Genomic DNA, 17833 nt, shown 5'->3' with positions numbered 1-17833 from the left:
GATTAATTTTTGTAATTGCGGTAGAGATGAATGGCAGCATAAAAGTCGGTCAGTTACTGCTGATAAGTTTCTTTTTTTTTCTTCCGGCTCGGCAATATTAAGGCATTCCAGCTTTAGTCCTTCAACCCCCACCCCTTGTATGATTATTTTTTTCCCGACTGATCGATCCATCACGTTTCTCTTCTCATTTCGATAGTTATTCTTATTATCTTCCTGATCAATAGACGCTAATGACCACGTGGTTTGCAGCTTATACAAACAATAGCGATAACAACCACCATCATCGCCACAGTTAGCTCGTCACCATGACGACGGAACACTATTTCCACATCAGCGTTGATGGACTTCACAATAAATATATAAATTCGTGAACATCTCCATTATTACAGCTCTTACGGCAAAATATATCACCGAGCGAGTTGGCTGAGCGATCTAGGAATGGGAAGGAAGCGGCCGTGGCCTTAATTAAGGTACGGCCCCAGCATTTGCCTGGTGTAAAAATGGGAAACCACGGAAAACCATCTTCAGGGCTGCCGACAGTGGGGTTCGAACCCACTATCTCCCGGATGCAAGCTCACAGCTGCGCGCTCCTAATCGCACAGCCAACTCGCCCGGTAAAGGGAAAATTGTTTTCTGTGGTTTCACATTTTCACAAAAGGCATTTATAATACCTTAATTAAGACTATGATTCGCCTCTGTAGTGTAGCGGTTAGTGTGATTAGCTGCCACCCCCGGAGGTCGAGTAGAACAGCATGCCTGAATATTGGCGGAAAGTAGCTGGGGAGTTAGATAACTTTGCATGTTCTATATGACTGTCCCTCAACGACGGCTACTACAGTTCGCATAGTTATAAAATGAGCACTTTCATACCAATAATGGTTATCGCTCCTTTCCACAAGAAGATAGGGGCGTAGCCAACGGTGAAAGGGGGGGGGGGTGTTACTGGGGGGTTAGGTCCCCATGGAATTTTTACAAAAATACATATATATTTTTGCTATTTGCTTTACGTCGCGCCGACACACATAAGTCATGACGACGATGGAATAAGAAAGGCCTAGGAGTGGGAAGGAAGCGGCCGTGGTCTTAATTAAGGTACAGCCCCAGCATTTGCCTGGTGTAAAAATGGGAAACCACGGAAAACCATCTTCAGAGCTGCCGACAGTGGGGTTCGAACCCACTATCTCCCGGATGCAAGTCCACAGCTGTGCGCCCCTAACCTCTCCCCCCCCCCCTCATGGCGCTACAGCCCTTGAAGGGCCTTGGCCTACCAAGCGACCACTGCTCAGCCTGAAGGCCTGCAGATTACGAGGTGTCGTGTGGTCAGCACGATGAATCCTCTCGGCCGTTATTCTTGGCTAGACCGGGGCCGCTATCTCACCGTCAGATAGCTCCTCAATTCTAATCACGTAGGCTGAGTGGACCTCGAACCAGCCCTCAGGTCCAGGTAGAAACCCCTGACCTGGCCGGGAAACGAACCCGGGGCCTCCGGGTAAGAGGCAGGCACTCTACCCCTACACCACGGCGTGCGCCCCTAACCGCACGGCCAACTCGCCCGGTCTCAAATGAAATAAAATAAACAGGAAATGACAATAAACTATAAACTAAAAAAAACATTCAGATGCATAATTGTAAAACCAACAGATCTGTTGAATCTATTTTCTAAGAAGCCTCGAAAATTGGATTTCTAAACTGAACATACAATAGGGAACATGCATGATCCGGGGTTTTAATTAAAAATATGCTAATCTGATTCAAAATTTCATGCAGAATTCAAAAATGTGATCAGAATGTACAAATAATAACTCCAAACACGATAAAAATCTACGAAAATGTCACGTCACGCAAGTACGCGATCTCATTGGTCTGACGTCATCGTACAGGTTGACTGAATTAGCAGACGAAATAACACACAGTGTGCTGTGAGAAGCAGGATACACTTCGCGTATTTCTACTTTATGTTAGTGTCTGGTATGGTTAAATTCGAGGTCTATACATTGGATAATAATCTGAGTGGTATATTTTAGACTTAAAATGAATCCTGCGCAGACAGTGAGGCAGAAAACTTATAAATGGTGTAGAGTTCCGATGTGCAATAGCACATCGCATACCATACCAAACAAATTGTTTATAAATGTTCCAAAGACGCTAAAACTAGGCAGAAATGGATTTTGGCGAGCCGGAGAAATGCTGGTGATATATCGGAAAAGTCTACAGTTTATTTTTTTGAAGATTTTAACGTAAGATGAATTTGTTTGAATTTTCAAATCACTTTTCCATGTCAGCTGTTCTAGTGGTAAAACTTTAAATTTTAATGTATGATGCTTTATTTAAATGGTTCAATTACATCTTGGAATATGAAAGTAATAAACAGTGCATTAAATAATGCTGATTATTAAAGTATTCTCCAAACCTAACCTATGTTTTGGGTGATCCATGTCAAGATAATAAATCAAAGGGGTTATGAACCATTTTGACAGCTCTAATTCCACCAATATATCTTGGCATGGGACAGTTATGTATGTCTTTATTGAAGAGCTTAATTGGTAAAGAAATTGAGGCTATATCTAAATACTCTATAATGTAACAAAGAATAGGCGTGTACATCATGAAAGGAAACAACGTGAATTTAACAAACGTATAACTCTACACAAAACCAATGCTTGTCTGTTGGGGTCTTATAAGTTAACAATGATCAATTATAATAATTATCATAATATTAATGAAATAAATAACATAATTGCACACAGGTGAAAATAGTGATGTAGGTGTTTAAAATATTATCCTGCTTAACCAAAGTTTTAGGTTATACAAGCCAAGTCAATAAACCGAAGGGTAAAAATACCGCGCGAGTTGGCCGTGCGTTAGGAGCGCGCAGCTGTGAGCTCGCATCCGGGAGATAGTGGGTTTTGAACCCCACTGCCGGCAGCCCTGAAGATGGTTTTGCGTGGTTTCCCATTTTCACACCAGGCAAATGCTGAGGCTGTACCTAAGGCCACGGCCGCTTTGTTCCCATTCCTAGGCCTTTCCTGTCCCATCGTCGCCATAAGACCTATATGTGACGGTGTGACGTAAAGCAAACAGCAAAAAAAAAAAAAAAAAAGTAAAAGTCACAGCACCCAAAGACATTCCAGTATTGAGCGACTAAAATGTCACCAGGACACTTTTCTTTCCTGATATGCTCAGCTTGTTAAAAGCCAAATGTAATTAATGTTATTGTCTTCACGCCCCGCTAACTATTTCTACGATTTTTGGGAGACGCCGATGTGCAGGAATTTAGTCCTGCCGGAGTTCTTTTACGTGCCAGTAAATCTACCGACACGAGGCTGACGTATTTGAGCACCTTCAACTACCACCGGACTGAACAAGGATCGAACCTGCCAAGTTGGGGTCAGAAGGCCAGCACCTCAACCGTCTGAACCACTCAGCCCGACTTGTGAAAATTAGATGAAGTCATATTTATCTTTATCATGTTTAATTTTTTCCCTCCACAAAGATATTTAATTCTCTTTCATGGGCCCCGGAAGTGGGTAGGGCAGTTGTCCCAACCATAAATATTTTTTTGGTGGGGGGAATGATAGATTATAGCCCTATAGTACTATGATCTTTCTTTCCTTCTTTCTTTCTTTCTTTCTTTCTTTCTTTCTTTCTTTCTTTCTTTCTTAATCAGTTTATCCTTCATGGTTGGTTTTCTCTCGGACTCAGCGAGGGATTTCACCTCTACCACTTCAAGGGCAGTGTCCTGGAACGTGAGACTTTGAGTATGGTGATGAAACTGATGAGGAGGGCCATTACCTCGCCCAGGCGGCCTCACCTGTTATGCTCAACAGGGGCCTTGTTGGAGGATGGGAGGATCGGAAGGGATAGACAAGGAAGAGGGAAGGAAACGGCCGTGGCCTTAGGTGCCTGGAGGAGAAGTAGGAAAATACGAAAAACCACTTCGAGGATGGCTGAGGTGGGATTCGAAACCGTTCTACTCAGTTGACCTCTCGAGGCTGAGTAGAGCCCGTTCCAGCCCTCGTACTATTTGTTTTCAACTTTCATGGCAGAGCCGGGAATCGAAACCGGGCCTCCGGGAGTGGCACACATTAACCACTACACCACAGAAGCGGACTAGTACTATAATGCTACCTATATGTTTATGTTAGTGCTGAAATCCGATTTCTTACTTTACTAATGCTGAAAGCCCGAAAATGTAATGTTATTCTTTAATAGGGGAATCAGTCTAGAAGGAAATGTTGAAAGTGATGTGATATCTATCCAGGTTCGTTGTTATCCTAATACTGTGGTTTACAGTACATTGCACGTATATAAAAGACGCCACTTACAAATTTGCTTGTTATCCGCGAATTTCTGCGGCCACAAAAGTCAAATTTTTCAAGAATGATGACATCTACACATGGTAGATTGTCTGACTGTGCTGTTTTGAACGTTTCTTCTGTCATTTCGAAGTTATTCGCGATCATGAATAATAAACAATCGGCTTTTAGCAACGGCTGATGCACAACGGCTGGTAGAGCTCCATGCGGTACTGGATCGTGACGTCACAGCGCGCCGCTTACGTCAGAGGCCGTTTCACTCGCCTTGCGGAAAGGCACTATTAAATATTTTTTTAATGGTAGAAAACAAGGCAACATACCACAATGTAATGCGTTTACGTACTATTTCATTGGTGTACTTTTCAAAAAAAAAATATTTTTGAAAATGATGCATGTTCCCAATTCACTGTAAAACTATTGACCTTGATCATATTGTTCTTGTTCTGTATTTTAATGCAAGATTTTGTAGTGTACTGCAATACGGCACATACAACCAGTCCCCGTGCCAGGGGAATTAACCAATTATGGTTAAAATTCCCGAACCTGTCGAAAATCGAACCCGGGACCCCTGTGACCAAAGGCCAGCACGCTGACCACTTAGCCATGGAGCCGGACGACAAGTCATACATGCGCGCACCACATACGCACCTTCGTTATGTTCTATCAGCATTTTGTAAATATACCCACACCCCATCGGCCGATTCTGGTTACGCTACTGCAAGAAATATTCTATTCGCAGAACACGTAAGAAGATCATACAGACAAGACTAAAGTTCAGATTTCCTTTCCCAAGAAGTATATTTTGTTCGCAGAACACCTAAACAGATCACATAGCCAACACTAGAATTCTGGTGAGTTCATGGAAAATTGCGAAACAATTATTAGAAAAAGGAATGTTACACCTAGCACACGCCTTGGGTGTTTCATTACAACAAACTCTGAATCAGCCTGGGTTGATTACTTTTCAGGAAATGACTATGGTGTTCTTTTCTCTGGCGCTCGTTCGTAACATCCATAGAAGTTGACACCGTCCCTCTGGGTCTATTCCACATTTATACAGAATTACCTTCGAAGAAGAATATTTTGTTCGCAGAACACCTAAACAGATCACATAGCCAACACTAGAATTCAGGTTCGTTCATGGTAAATTGTGAAACTATTATTAGAAAAAGGAATCTTACACCTAGCACACGCTTTGGGTGTTTCATTACCGGTACCACAAATTCTGAATCAGCCTGGGTTGGTTACTTTTCAGGAAATGACTATGGTGTTCTTTTCTCTGGCGCCCTTTCGTAAATTCCATAGGAACTGACCTCGTCTCTCTGGGTCTGTTCCTTATTTAGGCCTATACGGAACTACCCGTTACCCGCGGCTTCGCTCGCGTGGATTTCGTAATTTTATAAAAGTAATCGTTCCTTGGCATTGTACTAACACATTATCTGAAAATCCCTAGAGTATAAAAACTCACCGAAAATTGAGTTTCATTTACCCCGGAAACTGTTTGTCCTCTCGCTATGAGCTTTACGTCGCACTGACACAGATAGGTCTTATGGCGACGATGGGATAGGAAAGGCCTAGGAGTTGGAAGGAAGCGGCCGTGGCCTTAATTAAGGTACAGCCCCAGCATTTGCCTGGTGTGAAAATGGGAAACCACGGAAAAGAAACTGTTTGTAAACCATGTCTGTGGTATTTGGGGCTAAGACGACCATGCACCATAAAACTGTACATGTGAGAAACAGTCTTCTCTCAAGTCGAAAAGATGAATACATGTTTCTTTATTTTTAAAGGTGAATCCAAATACCTATTTCAACATCTGTAAAAACTTCAGTTTCTGAGATGTAAGTATCGACATAAAAAATAATTCAACTCCTTTCTCACTTCTTTTCACCCCCGTTCTGAGCCTTTTCCGAAACCAAAGAGGTACACTTTCCTGTAATTTTTTTTTTTTTTTTTTTTTTGCTATTTGCTTTACGTCTCATCGACACAGATAGGTCTTATGGTGACGATGGGATAGGAAAGGCCTAGGAAATGGAAGGAAGCGGCCGTGGCCTTAATTAAGGTACAGCCCGGGCATTTGCCTGGTGAGAAAATGGGAAACCACGGAAAACCATCTTCAGGGCTGCCGACAGTGGGGCTCGAACCCACTATCTCCCGATTACCTGTATTTTTAAAGGACTTTCCAAATACCAAGTTTCTTGTCTGTAACATGTTATTTTTTTGACATATACTGTAGACATACCGGTACTATTTTTAAAAATTCATCCGCTTTTTCAATTCTTTCCCGTCCCTCAAGTGCACTTTCCGAAAAACAAAAAATACGTGTTTCTTTATTTTTAAGGGAAATTCAAAATACCAACTTTCACGTCTGTAACAGCTTCAGTTTTTAAGATATAACTATTCTCACAAATGTAATTTAACTCCTTGTTTACATAAATTCAACTCCCCCCCCCCCCCATAAGTCGACTTTCCGAAAACAAAAAATATGTGTTTCTTTATTTTAAAAGTAGATTCTAAATACCAACTTTCATGTCTCTAACATTTTCAGTTCCTCATGAAAAGAATTCAACACTTTTCACACACACACACACACACACACACACACACACACACACACACACACACGCCCTTTAAGTTGAAACCTCCCCGAAAAAGTGGGTGTTTCTTTATTTTTACAGGAGATTCCAAATATCAGTTTTCACGTCTGTAACCTTCAGTTATTGAGATAAAAGTTTCTCCAAAGAAAGTTCAATTTTTTCACTTCCTTTCACACTCCACCCTTGAGTGAATTTTCCTAAAACAACAAAATTCGTGTTTCGTTATGTACAAAGGAGCTTCCAAATACCAATTATAATGACTGTAACATCTTCAGTTTTTGAGATATATGTATACTCATCAAAATAATTGAACTCCTTCACCGCCCTTCCCCCTAAGATCATTTCCCCACCCTTCAAAATGCGTGTTCCTTTATATTTAAAGGATATTCCACATACCAATTTTCACGTCTTTAACATCTTTAGTTTTTGAGATATAAGTATCCTCCTACAAATAATACAACTAATTTTTCAATTCATTCACCCCCCTTAAGTGGATTTTCCGAAGACAAAAGAATGCGTGTTTCTTTACTTTGAAAGAATATTCCAAATACAAATGTTCATGCCTGTAACATCTTCAGTTTTTAAGATATAAGTATCTTCATAAAAATAATTAAACTCCTTTTTCACCCCCTCCCCTTTCCACCCGTTAAGTTGATTCCCTCCTCCAAAAGAAGCGCGTTTCTTTGTTTTTCAATGAGATTCCAAATGCCAATTTTCACGTCCGTAACACTTTCAGTTTTTGTGATATAAGTATCCTCATGCAAAGAATTCAACTAATTCTTCAATTCATTCAACCCTCCTAAGTGAATTTTCCGAAGACAAAAGAATACGTGTTTCTTTACTTTGAAAGAAGATTCCAAATACAAATGTTCATGTCTGTACCATCTTTAGTTTTGAGATATAAGTTTCTCCATATAAAGAATTCAATTGTTTCACTTCCTTTCACACTCCCCCCTTAAGTGAATTTTCCGAAATAATACATGTTTGTTTATTTATAAAGGAGCTTCCAAACACCAATTTACACGATTTAACATCTTCATTTTTGAGATATATGTATCCTCCTGAAAAGAATTAAACTCAGTTTTCATACCCCCCCCCCCCCCCCCGCCAGCAAGTTGGTTTCCCCAAGAAGATGCGTGTTTTTTTATTTTTAAAGGATATTCCAAATACCAACTTTCACGTTCATAACGTCATTAGTTTTTTAGATGTAAGTATTCGCATATAAATCATTCAACTCCCTTCGCCCCCCACCCGTTAAAGGGATTTTCAGAAAACAAAGGGATACAAGTTTCTTTATTTTTAGAAGATATTATAAATACCAATTTTCACGTCTGCAACATCTTTAGTTTTTGACATGTAAGTATCCGGATAAAAATATTCAACTATATTTTCAATTCTTTCACCCCCTCCCTTAAGTGGGTTATCCGAAAACGAAAAATACGTATTTCTATATTTTTAAAAGAGATTAAAAATACCAATTTTCACGTCTGTCACATGTTTGGTTTTTGAGATATACTGTAGATATGATCATTTTTAAAATTCACCCACTTTCTCAGTTCCCCTTAAGTGGATTTTCCGAAAACAAATTATCTATGTTTCTTAAAATTTACAGGAGGTTCCAAATACCAATTTTCAAGTCCGTATTGTGTTACGTGTCTGAGATAATTTGCTCATATAGTCTTTTTAAATATTCACCCAGTTTGTCACTCCTGTTCACTCCCTATGCATTTGATTTTCCAAAATACAAAAATACGCGTTTCTTTATTTTCAAAGGAGATTCCAAATACCAATTTTTATGTCTATAACGTCTTCAGTTTTTGAGATAAAAGTGCCCTCATAAAATGTATTCAACCACTTTTCCCCCTTTTTTCGCCTCCCTTAATGAGATTTTCAAAAAACAAAAAATACATGTTTCTTTATTTTGAAAGGAGATTCCAAATACCAAATTTCTGTCTGTATTTTAAGTTTTTGAGATATAGGTATCCTCATTCTAAAATTCACCCCCCTTTTTACCCCCTTAGTGACGGAATATCCTAAAATCCTCCCTTAGTGAGCACCTACATTGTAATATGAATGTATCCCAGTAGTTTTGGCTCGGCGATGATGATTCAGTCAAGCAGTCAGTCAATACAAGTTATTTTATATCCACATTAGCAAGATACCCGTGCTTCGCTACGGCTTTAAAATGACAGTTATTATTCAAAGTTTTACATTTTGGAGAGTCCACTGTCAGGTGACCCTGTAAAATACGTCCTTACTTCGTACGTCAAACGGTTTTGGGGGAATGATTATTTATTTTATAATCTACCACTCATTTGAACCTCGTACGGAAAAATTTGAATATTTTAAACCATACCTGATTTAACATCGACGTAAAAAAGGCCAACCTGTGGAATTTTTATTTTGCACGTCGAACAGAAATGGAGGAATGAATACTTTTTAAGGGGTGAATGTTTTGAAATATTTATTAACATCTAGGATATAGAAGACCACCTTTCAAAAAAGTTATGTTCGTGCCTGAAACGGTTTCGGAAGAATGGATATTGTATTTTTGAGAGTAAACTACAATCTAAACTTCTTACGGGAGAAATGTTTACACCTAGGACATAAAAGTAGACCCTCCTCGTAAAATTACAACTTTGTACGCCAAGCGGTTTTGGAGGGATAAATAATTTAGTTTACGGAGCTAACCTCATTTGATACTTCAACGGTGGAATGTTTAAAAATATTTCCTATTTCACACCTAGGATTTAAGTTATATATCGCTATTTGGAATTTTGTCTTCGTACGCTAAACCGTTTCGGAGGAAGGAATTAATATACTTTTTTTTTCGAATCTTAACCCCCATTTAACTCTCTGAGAGGTTAAATTTGTTTCAAACCTTCTATTAACACCTAGGATATCATTTGACACTTTAACTTGTACTTCAAACGGTTTCATATAAACGTATATTATTGTCATCATTCCTCATTCCCCAGTCAAAACCCCCCTAGCGCTGTATTGATTGAAATACACTTCTCATTTGTATCCTCATAAAAATAATCAACTCCCTTTCACCCCCTTAAGTTGATTACCCCCCCCCCCTAAAAAGGCGTGTTTATTTTTAAAGAGGATTCCAAATACAAATGTTCATGTCTGTAATATCTTCCGTTTTTGGGATGTAAGTGTCCTCATAAAAATAATTCAACCCCATTTCAGTCCTTTTTACACCCCCTTTAAGTAGATTTTACGAAAACAAAAAAATACATGTTTCTTAATTTTTAAAGGGATTCCAAATACTAATTTTCACGTCTGTAATATCTTCAGATTTTGAGATACCAGGATCCTAATAAAAATAAATCAACTCCTCTTTCAGTCCATTTTAACCACACCCCCCCTCCCAAAAGTTTTTTTCCGAAAACAAAAAAGTACGTGTTTTTTTATTTTTAAAAGAGATTAAAAATACAAATTTTTCGACTGTAACATGTTCCGTTTTTTGGGATATACTCGCCGGGCTGAGTGGCTCAGACAGTTGAGGCGCTGCCCTACTGATCCCAACTTGGCATGTTCGATCCTGGCTCAGTCCGGGTGGCATTTGTTGAAGGTGCTCAAATATGTCAGCCTCGTGTCGGTAGATTTACCGGCTCGTAAAGGAACTCCTGCGGGATTCTATTCCGGCATCTCGGCGTCTCCAGAAACCGTAAAAGTAGTTAGTGGGACGTTAAGCCAATAACATATTATTGAGATATACTCATTTTAAAAATTCACCCCCCCCCCCCCCCACACTCATGTAGGTTTTCCAAAAACATACGTGTTTCCTCATTTTTAAAGGAGATTCCTAATACCAACTTTCACGTTCATAACATCTTTAAAAAAAACCCTAGCGCTGTATTGATTGAAATACACTTCTTATTTGTATCCTCATAAAAACATCTTTCATGTCTGTAAGATCTTCAGTGTTTGATGAATAAATATCCCTATAAAAAGAATTCAACTAAGTTCACTTCTCTTCACTCACCCCACCCACTTAAGTGGATTTTCCGAAAACAAACAATTCGTGTTTCTTTATTTTTAAAGGAGACTACAAATACCAATTTTCATGACTGTAACATCTTCAGTTTTTGAGATACAAGTATCCATATAAAATGTATTCAACCTCTTCTTCACCTTTTTTCACCCCCGTGAACAGGATTTTCCGGAAACAAAAAATACGTGTTTCTTTATTTTCAAAGAAGATTCCGAATACCAATTTTCATGTCTTTAAACTGTTTAGTTTTCGAGATATAAATACAGTCATTTTAAAAATTCACTCCCTTTTCTCGCCCTTAGCGACAGGATATCCAAAAATCCTGCCTTAGTGAGCACTTACATTGTAATATGAAAGTATCCCCAAAATTTCATTTATGTCCAGTAGTTTTGGCTCGGCGATGATGAGTCAGTCAGTCAGTCAGTCAGTCAGGCCAAGTTCTTTTATATATAGAGATAGATTAACTTCGTATCTAGAACTATAGGCCCATTTAGAGAAATCCCATAGCTGTAGGTGGAATCCAAGCACTATTCATGCAGGAATCCAATAAACAGTATTTGCATCCAAGTAATCTACAGAGTGCGAAGAAGTTGTATAACAATCCTTTATCACGATCGCGAATGATAAAGGGAGATATAGCATCGTATTTCATATCCCCTATTTCCCAACAGAAAGAGTATGATCTACTTCTCCATTACTACAAGTTATGTCCAAGACACTGCTGCTAGCTTGTCCACATTCTGACACTGAAACAGGAGGACTACTGAATTCGAGGGATTATACGAGATGAAGCTATCGTTTACTGGTACCTACAATGCTAACTCTGCTTCAACTTTGAGCTAGGCACGATTTAGTCTGTGGGTTCTGCACAGTCTTCATCACCAGAAACTGCATCTGTTTCCCCTCTTTTATTATCTGCCAATCATGTAGATATATTGAATTCAGAGTCTGGAATATCTAAGAAATCAACAACGCCAAGCTCATCTAGAATTTCTGTACCCTTTGTTTTACTCTGCTATGGAAAACAAACCAATTAGCAAATGCTGACTGAGCTTATGCATCTGTTTATTATCACCATTCAGCGAAAATATAAGCGAATCACAGTTCTCGGGGAACTTCCCAACGGGACGTTTTGGACACACGATATACTAATGAAAATGTAGGAGAGTATGAGCAACGCACACAGCTTACATATCTTTCATCTATGCCACTAAAGTTTTAACTAGCAAACACCGGAAAGCCGGAAATATTAAAGTGCAGTACGGTACAAATAATTCTACTAATGTTCTTGTTTCTAGTGCAGATAACTGACGATCCATATTTATGGTTATATATGAACTTCAAAACAATACAGTAACAATTGAACAGTCTCCAGCGTAATTATCTTGAAAAATATATGGAGGGGCACTGACACTATTTAGTTAGAGTTGACAATGCAACAGTTTAATATACGACAGCAAAATTCGATGGGATGAAAACGACCTATCTAGGCATAAATGGGTTCGTTACTTTCATTGATCTGTCTCAGTCTTTTCCTTGGCTTTGTCAATATGAAAGTGACCGAGGTATGAGTGATGCTAATAATACCATTTCTTATGCAACCAGTCCCTGTTATGAATGGTGTGAAAATATCGCCCGTAGGGTCAGTTGGTGTATGTATTTCAGTTGGTTTGGCAGACTGATATGAAATAGGAACTGTTGGCCCATTGAGGAAAGCAACGGGAAACTACATCACTCCTCATTTCCCTAGTATGCCTCTGCAGTGACGCCTAGGTTATCTATGACAGCTGATGGTGGAGCTGTTGATGATCCAACCAGCCTTCGGGCTGAGGACTGAACATATATGCAAATAAATTATACATTTCTCGTACTGGTCGCCTTAATGTTGCTACACCACTGCATACTAATCAAATATTAGGCTACACTGCCGGAAAAAAAATCCATGCAACATCCTCAAGGGTTGCGTTCAGTGGCACCAGGGTATAATATGTGCATACTGAGGGGTTGTTGTCCCGGTCTAGCAACTAAGAATAACGGCCGAGAGGATTTTATCGTGCTGACCACACGATTCCTCATAATCTGCAGGCCTTGGGGCTGAGTAGCCGTCGCTTGGTAGGCCATGGCCCTTCGGGACTGTTGCGCCATGGTCTTTTATATTTTATTTTTTAGGGGTTATTGTGTTAGTGATTCATTTGTCACGGACATCGGCGATCTGATGGCTCTCAGGAGGCCTGTCCGTGTGCACTCAGCAGGCAGTTAACTGTACTGAGATTAGAGATGAACAGTGTTTGCACAACCATGGCCCGCCGACGAGTACGTACTCATGTTGAACAACTGCAGCCATGTGGGCCTGTGGGGAACTGGATGGACGTATCGACGGGTTGCTGCACATGTTGGGCACAATGTATCGGTAGTGTGTCGCTGCTTTCAGCAGTGGTATGTGAATTATTCCCACACCCGTAGACCGGGCTCCGACGTCCGCGTAGTACAGACGCGCGTCGAGATCGACGCATTGTGCAAGTAGCTGTGGCCGAACGAACATCATCCATAAACGAAATCTGGTCACATGTTGCACCTGCTATGTCACCAAGGACCAATGGGAACCGTCTGCTTGCAGTAGGATTACGATCACGTGTGCCTCTGGCCAGGCTACCACTGACACCACGATACCGCCAAGCACGGCTACTCTGGGTCGTGAAAGAGTCGACTGGGGACGGGAATGGCCCTCTGTTCTCTTCGGTGACGAGAGTAAGTTCTGTCTGTACGCAAATGATGGACGTACACGTGTACGGCGTAGACCTGGTGAGCGGCCTATTCCAGAGTGCATTCGCCAACGACACCCAGGTCCCACCCCAGGCTTCATGGCGTGGGGGCCATGAGTTACAATTCGCGGTCACAGTTGGTGTTTCTGCAGGCTAACGTAACCAGTGCCCGGCACATTGCACAGATAGTTGTCCCCGTGCTACTGCAATTTCTTCGACAGGAAGGTGATGTGCTTTTTTCAGCAGGACAATGCACGTCCACATGCAGTTGCTGCGACATAACGTACTCTACGTGGTGTACAACTGCCCTGGTCAGCATGATCACCGGATCTCTCGCCAATTGAACACGTATGGGACATTGGGACATTAGGAATTGGGAACTTTCGCGTTCTCCAGAGCCTGCAAGAACCATTGCCGAATTGCATCAAAAGGTGCAAGATGCTTGGGACAATCTATCGCAAGTTGCCATTCGGCACCTTTATGATCGTTTGCATGCGCGAATAGACGCTTGCATTGCCGCCGGGGGGGGGGCACACTGCTTATTGATGCGACTGTTTGGGCACCCTTTACTGTGACATGTGCGTTTCATTTGGTCTGAATTTGTAATCATATAATCCTGCAATGATGAACTACCTGTCGCATCGCTTGTGAACAAATTGACCTTATCCTAGTGGATGCTGCTTTGTTTTCGTTTTTTCCTTTCTTCGGCAGCGTATACAGCCTAGTGTCAGCCTGAACATAAATACTGAGTATCGAGAAAGTCTGTCAGTCCGTTTTCCTGTGATATAACAAGCAAACAGAAAGACAAACACTCAACTAAACATACTTTCGGCTTTTTAATACCTAATCGGAGATTTTCAAAAAAACTAAGTATGAGGCAAAACTTTGAAGTACACAGATAAAATAATAATTTTATCTATATAGATTACTGTATATTCACCAGCGTTCAGTCTTCAAGTCTCTGTCCAGCTCCTTGGTTGTGTGGTCAGCGTACTGACTTTTGGTTCAGAGGACAGTGGATTAAATTCCAGCGGTGTCGAGAATTTTATGTCCGTATAATTAATTCCTCTGGCCCTCGGACTAAGTGTTTGTGATTGTCTTAAAACACTTCCCTTCACATTCACACAACCCATTACACTTCTGATCTCCAGGAAAAAACACATAATGAATACATCCCTCCACATAGGATTGCGTCAGGAAGGGCATCTGGCCGTAAAACTGGTCAAATCCATATCAAATTTTGACCCCGATAAGTTGGGAAAAAGGTTAGGAAGAGGAAATCTGTAAGATTCTGTGAACGAGTGCTCAATATGCCTATAACTACTGCTGGCTTTAAGAGATACTGTAAATTTCCTTTCTTTATTAACCTCACGAAACGCCTGAAAACTAAACCAATTAGTACGCCCTACTTCTAAATCCCTTTCTTTCTCTTAGTCGCATTCGAAATCAAAACTTTTTACCATGATAATGAAAATCCACAGCCTGTTTCCAGTCATTCGATCGGGTCAGGAATGGAATAAATGAAGCCCCCATCTAGCGGCGAGGATAGGAATTGTACAGGCTGCCGAAGCCTGTCGCACTCCTCTGGGGCAATGATTAATGAATGGCAGATGAAATGAAATGATATTGGCGAGTGTTGCTGGAATGAATTATGACAGGGAAAACCGGAGTACTCGGAGAAAAACCTGTCCCGCCTCCACTTTGTCCAGCACAAATCTCACATGGAGTGACCGGGATTTGAACCACGGAACCCAGCGGTGAAAGGCCGGCGCGCTGCCGCCTGAGCCACGGAGGCTTCTATGATGATGATGATGGTGATGATGATGATGATGATAATGATGATGATAATAATAATAATAATAATAATATTAATAATAATCGAGCAATTTGGCAACGGGGGATGGGCATCGTAGCTGTGAATTCGTATTTGGGTGACAGTGCGGTCTAACCCATCTATCGGCAGCCCTGAAGATCGTTTTCCGTGGTTACCCATTTTCACACCAGGCAAAATGCTGGGGCTGTGCCTTCATTAAGGCCACGGTCACTTCCTTCCCAATACTAGTTCCTTCTTATCCCATCACAGCCATACGACTTGTGTGTGTAGGTGTAACGTAAAACAAATATCATTAATAATAACAACTACCTTCCTCAGCTTATCTCAGTTATTTCTGGGGTCGCTGGAGCCACGCAGATACACTTTGGTTTCAGTCGGGGGTTTCAGATCGAATGCATTTCCTGATGCCACGTGATTCTTGAGATGAGGATCCGGACCCAGAATCGACTGAGATTCGAATCTCAGCCTTTCGGATGGGAAGCTAGCAGCTAAACCAGTGAGCTAATCACGCTCCCAATAGCAAAAATATAATAATAAGTAAACTCGCTTACTCGTCCCGAGGTAGTGCAGCTCTTTTAAGGCACACCCCCAAATGGAGGTGAACTGCATTTTAACCACATACCAGCCCATCTGTCATTCTTAAACTTCTGGCAGTACCGGGAATTGAACCCCGACCTCCGACGACAATAGTTAATAACGCTAACCGCTACGCCACAAAGGCGGACAAAATAATAATAATAATAATAATAATAATAATAATAATAATAATAATTTTTAATTTCGTGTGACTATTTCTAGCCTAGTGCAACCCTTGTAAGGCAGACCCTCCAAGGAGTGTGGGCGGCATCTGCCGTTTGCAGGAGCTGCGTGTTTTTGTAGAGGAGGAATAGTGTTGTGTGTGGTGTGTGAGTTGAGGGAATGTTGGCGACGGTACAAACACCCAGTCTCCGAGCCAGGAGAAATAATAATTTAAGGTTAAAATCTCCGACCCAGGGCCTCTGAACCAAAGGCGACTACGCTGACTATTCAACCAAGGAGCCGGAAATATTATTATTATTATTATTATTATTATTATTATTATTATTATTATTATTATTATTATTATTATTATTATTATTATTATTATTATTATTATTATTATTATTATAGACCGGTCCCGCGGTGTAGGGGGCATCGCGTCCGCCTGTCACCAGGCGGCCCCGGGTTCGATTCCCGCCAGGTCAGGCGTTTTTAATTGTAATTATTAATATCCCTGGCCTAGGGACCTGGTGTTTGTGACGCCCTTAATCTTCCTTTCTTCACACACAACATTCCACACTACCGCCATTCCAATTACACGCAGGTTCATACAATATGGTGCCAGTAGGGGAAAAATATCCACATGGTTCGACGCCCCGAACAAATAGCATTTTAAAAATAATAATAATAATAATAATAATAATAATAATAATAATAATAATAATAATAATAATAATAATAATAATAATAATAATCGAAATATTTAAGGCTACCTCTGTGCCAGATGACATAGAAACCGGAAGTCAATCGCCACTGATCTGTATTTAAGACTGTCGCCCAAGTGGCAGAGACACGATAAATTGTTTACCTAGATTTCCTTAAGTGGTTTCAAAGAAATTAGAAATTTATGGAACATTTCACTTGATAAATTATTCCATTCCCTAATTCCTCTTCCTATAAATTAATATTTGCCCAATGTGTCCTCTTGAATTCCAACTTTATCTTCATATTGTATTTTCTACCTTTAAAAGCTCCACTCTAGCCTATTCGTCTACTAATGTCACTCCACTGACAGCTCGGAACATACCGCTTAGTCGAGCAGCTTCTCTCTTTACTCCAAAGTCATCCCAGCCCTAAGTTTGCAACATTCTCGTAACACTACTCCTTTGTCGGTTATCACCCAGAAAACATCGTGCTGTTTTCCTTTGGGTCGTTTTTAGTTCTTGTATCAATTAACCTCGATGTGGGTCCCATACACTAGAAACATATTCTAATTGGGTTCTTACCAGATAATTATACGCCCTCTCCTTTACATCTTTACTACAAGCCGTAAATACTCTCATAACCATATGAAGAGATCTGTAAGTTTTATTTACAGTATCGTTAATGCAATTATCCCAGTGAGGATCGTCCCTTATGTTAACACCTAAGTATTTACAGTGATTCCCGCGAGGTACTTTCACCCCATCAACACAGTAATTAAAACGATTTCTTCTTGTGAAACCTACCACCTGGCTTTTCATCCCGTTTGCCGTCACACCATTAAGTCCATCTCAGAATATTGTCGAGGTCTTTTTTGAATC

This window comes from Anabrus simplex, chromosome 2 (genome assembly GCF_040414725.1).
Source record: "Anabrus simplex isolate iqAnaSimp1 chromosome 2, ASM4041472v1, whole genome shotgun sequence".
Lineage (NCBI taxonomy): Eukaryota > Metazoa > Arthropoda > Insecta > Orthoptera > Tettigoniidae > Anabrus > Anabrus simplex.
Note: the sequence above shows the minus strand (reverse complement) of the source record.